Below are 8,338 nucleotides of genomic sequence, written 5' to 3' on the forward strand. Positions count from 1 at the left end.
TTTGGTGAAAATATAAAATAAATTCAAATTGTGAAGGATAAAACTATTAACATGTTAACTTAGACTAAAGGTTTAAAGCTGTAGAACCAAAGAAACCATTTATATAACTTCTAATCCTACTTATGGAATGCACATTTTACTTTCGTATCATTTGATTGTTTGGTAACTAAGCTATGATATAGATGATTGATGAAGATTAGCCAACCCTACCTTGATGTTATTGCTTCTGGAATTCTCTTTAGACATCTCCATGCTTTTGTTTAGTTCCACATTGGATTCTTGCTCTTGGAATTCCTATTGAATATCTCATGTTTCTGATATCTCGTGTTGTGGTTTGCTTTAGACACAGACCGAGCTTCCATCTATGCACGAAAATTGGAGCATTTTGGATCCATCAGAGACCATTTTCAAACTTTCTTTCATCTTTAAAAAACAAATATCCTTTCACCAACACTCTCTTCAATCCCAGAATTCTTCAACATATTCTGGACATGAAAATTCACCATCAGATATGCGAGTTTCTTCATCTCTCTTTGACATTCCAGCCACCCTCAACTTCCTCCAGCTCAACCACAAGCCTAATTCACTGTCTACCAACCGAAAAAAGAATTGTGATATAGAATAAGTGGATATATTATATTTAGTGTTTCATAAAAATGGAAGAGGATCAACCTGCAACAACTTCAATCTACCTAATTGCTTGGACACAACACAGAAGGCAGTATATCGGGTACAAGCAAAACAAGTAGTGATGAATGTTCAAGAATATGTGTCAACTTTTCCTAGGCATATATGCAATATCATCTGTGACATTACATTATTTTTCTATATATATTTTGTACAAAATCATTTCAGTTTCATTTTTTATAATCATTAAAATTTCTATAGATTTTCCCCTAAAGTCAAAACAGATCTGGATGGATTCGAACCACCAACCTCTCAGGGAATTGTTCCCGAGCGCTCTTTACCATTTCAGAGCTTACAGATCTAACAGAGTAACTCCCAGCTTATTAAGCTAATAAATTTCGCAATATTGTCTATGAAACTTGTCTCAAAAGATGTTGTAGCATTCTTAAAATGGGTATAGCTGAACAGTTTGAAGTCCGTTCGTAAAACATTCTTTTCTACATTAACTGTGTCCACATCCAACAATACTAAAATACAAAAAACATTTATTAACGTGCGTTGGGTTTTCTAGTAACAGCCATGTGAAAACTTTTATATTTTAAACTTTTTAAAGAAAATTACTGCATGGCACCTCAAATAGAAAGCAACCTTACCTTGCTCCATTAGTTTTAGGAACCTACACCTAACAGACTGTTTAAAAACTTAATGCAAACATCCAAGAATCATATGACCAAATTTGCTTCTCTTACACACAGGCTTAATAAATTTAGTAACTCCGATGAAAATTGTCTGTTGGAAAGGACGGATCAACAAAACTTTCAATGTTTTTACTTAGCAGCAACTGAATCACAAAGATTTGGTCAACAATTTCAATACTGGAAAAGCATCAAACTGATATCAGCCCAGTTGATCTCCAATCAAGTCTTTGTTGCACTTTTTTATTAACGCACTTTGCTTCCTTCGAACCATGAAAAGATAGACATGTGAGAACCTGCCAGTTATCACCAACATGATGACAAAATTCTGATGAAAAAATGACAGCACAGCTGTGGCGAAAACATACCAGGAAACAAATTGTAGAAATGAACCCAGCACAGCATCAAAAAGTGAGTTACAAATAACAACAGCACATAACTTGGAAATCCAGAGAGCTTTAATCACAGTCTTCAAACATCCACAAGTAGAGTCCACAACGACATCATCTGAATTTTTTACATTGTGTTCTAACCAAAAGCCTCACAAAAGAGGAATAGTAGAACAAAACGTACATTGATTCAATTCAACAAACGATACAAGTTCAGCCCACAGATGGCACTGCTACAAACAAATTTTCAGCATCCAGTATATGATTACATTAAAATGTTAAAAAGATAATAAATCCACAAGTCAAAGCCATACACAACTCAAATTATGAATAAATAACCAAATTTAATAACGAATAATAATATGATTTCACTAAGGATCAAACATACTTATAACAAATGTTGACATTTTTTTTGGTTATTAACAAATTAAAATGCATTGGCGACATCCCAAAGATTTGTACGAAGGCTCTTTTAAGACTACTTTGCCTATATCGGATGGATATTTTAGGATAAAATCTCAGTCGTGCCCATAATTTTTTTCGATATCTAATGTTCCCGTCATGCGACTATGGATTAATGCGACTATTGGATTAATGCGGAGGCATGAGGTCGATTAAAGAAAATAGCCTCCAAATAACGCAAATCAATTGTGAAAATGATGTGTAGCCTAAAATCATTAAAATCATTTGAACCAAAACCCAATTATAAGGTGGAACTATATTTTAAGTAATAGGTCATGAGCTATCTATAAATATATAGAATAGACCCAAATTATATTATTAATATGCTTAAATTTTTTTGCAAAAGAGACGGAATTAACGACTATTGATTTCTGAAAAAATGAAAAGCAATTAAATTGGAAGTACCTTTGGTGATAATCATCTGCTAAACATTATATAAATGTTGTTCACTGGATAATTGTTGTTGCGCTGTTTGAATTCGAATTGTAGTGGGAGGAACTGAGCACCGGTATCGAGGTAAACATAAACATACACACACCAAGAGAGAGAGAGAGAGGAGAGACGCACACCAGAGGAGAGATCCCGGGCAAACCCCCGTGCGACCTCCCCTCAAAAACAAAAACTCATTTTTATTAGGATAGTTGCCTGCCATGCGAGCGCACCCATCATGGCAAAGGCCGAATAACAGGATATAATTAGGACATACATGATCCCCTAATCAAAACAAGACATATTACTACCTCTACATACCAACCTGGATGTCAATCTCCATACTTCAAGTTCCGATCACTGGATCAAATTCAAGTTCCGCGATACAAATCGAACTTGTTCAATAGAATAACAAGTATCAAGGATTCGGATGATCCGAAATCAAGGGATTAAAAATAATCCAACCGAATCATGAGAAGCATCGTGGACCACCAATCGCCAATGAACCTGCAACAATAGAACAATATGATTAGAATCAAAAACTCAATTTATATGAACAGAACACCAAAAGCGCAGTATAATTCTACCAGAGGGTGAATCAAACAAAGTAAAAACAAGATTTTTCAACGGATTTAAAACAATAATAATCAGACTCCGGTAGATGTGAAAGAGAAATATAAATTTACCTTCTAATTAGCTCTAGCAAAAGCATAAACTGTAGATCTGAGACGTTGATCAACAGATCCATGTTGACCAAAAATCAACCTCTGGTGATCAAAGGTAAATCAACGGCATAAATCAACAACTAGTATCGATTCCATCGGCTGAACAAATCAAACTCTGTCGATCAAAGTACATCAAAGACATAAATCAGCAACTCGTATCGATTCCATCGGTTTCATGGAAAACATACTCGATCCATAAGAACACAAGCAAAATCGCACTAAACCGTAGATCGTCGACAGATCTATCGCCATAGCAAGTCGATTGAACAAAACGAGAAACGAAAGATTGCAGATCTAAATTTTCTAGCAGAACGATGACGAGATATATATTCGTTGGGGTATGCAAATTATACCGTCTCGTAATCTGCGTTTTATAGAAGCGATGGTGTTAATGGACGGATGAGATCGATGGATGGGATAATGATCGAACGGTGGAAAACGAAGTCGTGACGTGTGGGCATAGTTATTTCCGATAAAGGCGGTCGCACGAGAAACTTGCAATTTTCGTTTCTTGCCAGGTAAATAGAAACTTCTAACCGACTTTGACAAGTCTACTATTCAACCAACCCGACCCGATAAAAATAAACTGCACCTACTCAGATTTCGTTTAGAGTGCACATACGAAACTTGTTCAATATCCAAAAACACCTATTATTATTTGTTTTTTTCTTAGGCTTGAAGGAGTGAACCGCGGTTTCAAGGCACATCCTTGTCACTTGGACCACAAACACCGCCCCCTTTTGGGTGCGGTTTCCTGCGATTTTGACCACAATCCGGCTAGAAATGGCCGCACTCTCTTTCTTCTCTCTCTCTATTTATGTATTTTTCTCTCTCTTCTTCTTTTTCTCACCTCTCTCTTTCTCTACCATGGTTTTCACTTCTTGGATATGGTAAAGAACCACATTTTGTATGGTAAAAATGATATGGCTCCTATATGTAAAAGGAGGGAGTGCGGTTCCGGTGTCACCACTCCCTCCAGCCTTAAAAGCACATCAACTACGTTAAAAGTTCCATGGTGACATTATCTTATTAGATGTATGGAGATTTTTTTATTTTTGAAAGACATTAAAACTTTTATTAGATTATGGGTATGGGTATATCCACTGCACCACCATATGAAAAATATTGTTACGACGATCTCACCTCATTGCCACATTTAATGTTATAAATAAACTGAATGTACAACTAATCATTGGTGAATCGCTTTATGAGAAGTTTATTTGTTTAATAAATGAACGAACACGAACAATATTTCTTTTTTGTTTACTTATAGCCCGGCATGGCGGATGATCTTGTTAATTCAGCATGACTTTTTATAAAACAAATATTATGGTTTTAAAATGTTTTCTGGCGTTAAGCCACATTTATCAAAATATATTCTCAAAAACTCCTATTACAAAACAATTTGTATTTGTTTACAAAAGTCATAAACTGGACCTTAGAAACGATACAAACAAAACCATAGTAAAAAGTGAGTCCTGGGTGGACTCGGTGAGTTGGAAGCCGAACTCATCCATGAAGGAACTCGGCGAGTCAATGCCCTGACTCGGCGAGTTCAAAGCAATCTTCTTAGATCAAGAACAGACTTGACGAGTTGCTCATACAACTCGGCGAGTCACAGCATAAAGTGTTCATCGGATGAAGATGAACTCGACGAGTTGTTCATACAACTCGACTAGTAGGATGAAGGACTTGGACATCAGTTTAGAAGGCGAACTCATCGAGTCAATGTCTAACTCGACGAGTAAAGACGGGATTAAGGACAATCGAATGGACGGGACTCGACGAGTTGGCGAGCCAACTCGGCAAGTCGGGTCAACTGGAAGTTGACTCTCACTTTGACTTGATCAGGGGTAAAATGGTCATTTTACCCAATGGACAATTAGCGGTGTTTGACTGAGTATTTTGTGGGAATTATAGCCGGAGGATTTCCGGAGCGGCAGCAGCAGCAAACAGTCGATTCCCACACCGATCAGCAGCTATTTCGAGGTGAGTTACCTTCTAGTAGTGGTGGGTCTAAGGCCACAATGCCGGCCCACCAGTAGGAGACGTATGGTAGATGATTGTCTTTGTGATATCATCTAGGTTTGCTACTACCTGATATGTTATATGCTAGCATGACACGTTGTATGTGATGGTAGTCGAGTTCGGTTTGTTAGGACCGCAGGGTAGTCAGACACCCCAGATACGTCTGGCAATATGTGATGATATGTTTGCATGCTGGCTTGTTATGTTATATGCGATAGAGATAGTAGGAGGGGACTAGTCCCCGAGGGTCGGTTGTTAGGACCGACGGGTAGGCCAGCACCCCAGAATGGCTTGACACGGGTAGGTCAGCACCCCAGAATGGCTTGACACGGGTAGGTCAGCACCCTAGAATGGCTTGACACGGGTAGGTCAGCACCCCAGAATGGCTTGACACGGGTAGGTCGGGTACCCCAGAATGGCCTGACACGGGTAGGTCGGGCACCCCAGAATTGCCCGACAGTATGTATGCTATGTGATTGTATGGTATGTGGTATATTGGGGGAAACTCACTAAGCTTCGTGCTTACAGTTTTCAGTTTTGGTTTCAGGTACCTCTTCTTCGAAGGGGAAGGAGCTGGCGCGGTAGCGGTACATCACACACATGCTTTGCTTTCCGCATCACGAGATCCTCTTGGGAAATTGTACTCTGACACTTTAATGTTTTATAAAAAAATGTTCTTTAGACATGCAATATCTTTTGTGAAATGATATTATCGTTGAACGTTTTATTCCTAATGTTTTGCCAAGTGCATGTTTAAAAATAAAATTTTTGGCTCGTATTTTTGGGGCGTTACAGGTTTTTATCTGCACACTTGATTTTGAGCTAGATCCCGACTATCTTGTCTTCTTTTAGGCAATGGACGCCTAGGTGGCGGCATCGAGCGCCTATTGAACAGATTGTTGACTTTTAACTATTGACCGCTGGCTTTTGACCAGTTAAACTTTTGGGTTGAGCCTTGATGGATTTAAGTAATTTATTATAGATTAGTCTTAGTTTGGCAATAGGTATATCATGTGTTAACTGTTTTATTGTTGAGTTTGCTGGTAAGCTTATGATGTTTAACTCATATGAGTTTTCTTACTATACCTTGTATTATAATATGTATCCTGTGACATCCCCATTTTCACGGCCAGAAAAGACTGATTTTGTTTATGATTTGTTTAAAAATCAGAGTACTTATTTTCATAAAAATGTTGCGGCATTTGTTCCCAGAAAAATACGATAAATTTGTTATCAAAACATTTTTCAAGAAACATATTTTATTCATTTTAAAACGTTTGGGATGTCATTGTCAATACAGGAACATAAGCATAAACGGAACTTACATTTATTTACACTAGTGATCTACATCTCTTTAATCTATCAGTGTAATGTCACTTCATATCGACACCTGTGATATAAATAAACTGAGTGGGTCAGGTTGGAAAACCTGGTGAGTACATAGGGTTTTCAACCCACAATAATATAATTATTATGTTTAATCGTCAAACAGTTAACCCAATTACCCATCCCCCTTATCTTATTTATTCTTAAGGATCTACCATAAGAATCAGCTATTTCTTGTTCATTCGTCCCTAAGGAGTATCCTAAGGAATAGGTACGAATTCCATCGTTGTAAATGACACATCTGTCAAGCACAACTGCTTGTTCTGTCACTTAGGCGCGGTTGCCAAAATTGTGATATTCTCTATGGGGCGCATCTACCGGAATAATCCTTTTAGGTGCATCTGTCAGGGCTATGAGGTTCTCTATTAGGCGCTTCTGTCGGTAGATCCCTTTAGGCGCATCTGCCAGGGTTTTATTGACAGTATCGTTTTCGAGAGTCCACTCGCAATACACATCAATGGGTTTTTAGAGTACACCGGTGAACACATCGTTCACAACACCTACAGGTTGCGAGCCTGCTAGTGTTCCACTAGACTGTCTAGAATAGTCTGTGGTTGTCATCCATACTCTGCTGAATGACGGGGCCATCATTTGGGAAAAAGGCTTCTCACATCGTCCACCTCTTACCCTCACCTCACGGTCTATTTCACCTCTCAACTCATCATCCAACTCATATTTCATCTATTACATCTACCCATGTCTTACCCCAACATTTTCATAGATATAAAATACATATACAATTTAAATCATTTAAAACGTGTATAAAATCGTTCATCCAGCATAGGCAGCAAGTACTCAGGTAATATGCACACATAGCACGTAATTTATATAAAATACTTCATATCTATGTGTAAGATGAAAGTAACTATGCACTCACATGGGAAGGTGGTGACTCGGCACTCGGACAACACTTTGTTACTCTTAAAACAATTATCCTTTGATGAAACCTAGTATCATTACCACTAGAGTTTAGTCTAACGTTTGACGAGACTAATTTAATAGTCTAGCTATTATTATTATTATTGTATAACAATACTTATATAACCCATAATAATATCCCAAATACTCCTTATAAGGTCCTAATAACATTACTATATTGTAACATAAGTTATACTAAAGATAGGATAGCTACAGCTCACTTACAGCGGGTTTTTCTCAAAACCGGGCTTCGCTGGAGCAGCGTTCCCGAGCCGAAAGACTCTTTTCTCGGGACTTCGGGAGCCTCGTGGCTTCCTTCGGGTGCTAGGGGGTTTACCTAGGCTTTAGGGGGCTTAAGGGGAGTTAGAGAGAGAGAGAGAGAGAGAGAGTTTAGAGAAAGAAAGTAGAAGAGGAAAGGTGTGAGAATGAATGGAACCCGACACATCTATTTATAGTGTGAAATCCTGATGGACTTGCCGAGTAGGAGGACCTACTCGCCGATTTGGTGCCACGTGTCATCATCTGATGGCTTTCATTGGAGAGAAAGCAATGGCTGTGATCGCGCCACGTCACCCAATATCACGTATCAGCCTTCAAACTTTGAAAAATCATAACTCTCGCATACGAGCTCCGTTTTTGACGTTATTTTGTTCAACGCGTAGGTAAGATCAAGATCTAC

At 38.2% G+C, this 8,338-nt stretch overlaps 1 long non-coding RNA gene across 2 annotated transcripts; it reads right to left on the bottom strand.

Moving 5' to 3' along the window:
- Positions 1–1,209: 1,209 nt before the first annotated feature.
- LOC111909155 (uncharacterized) lies at positions 1,210–3,681 on the bottom strand. 2 transcript variants are annotated; one of them, XR_008231949.1, is made up of 3 exons: positions 3,289–3,681; positions 1,691–3,109; positions 1,210–1,585 (listed from the first exon to the last, which is right to left on the bottom strand). It is a non-coding gene; the product is annotated as an uncharacterized LOC111909155 (long non-coding RNA). The 2 variants fall into 2 exon arrangements; XR_002856108.3 differs by having other exon boundaries at positions 1,210–1,618.
- Positions 3,682–8,338: the final 4,657 nt, after the last annotated feature.

This window comes from Lactuca sativa, chromosome 4 (assembly GCF_002870075.4).
Source record: "Lactuca sativa cultivar Salinas chromosome 4, Lsat_Salinas_v11, whole genome shotgun sequence".
NCBI lineage: Eukaryota > Viridiplantae > Streptophyta > Magnoliopsida > Asterales > Asteraceae > Lactuca > Lactuca sativa.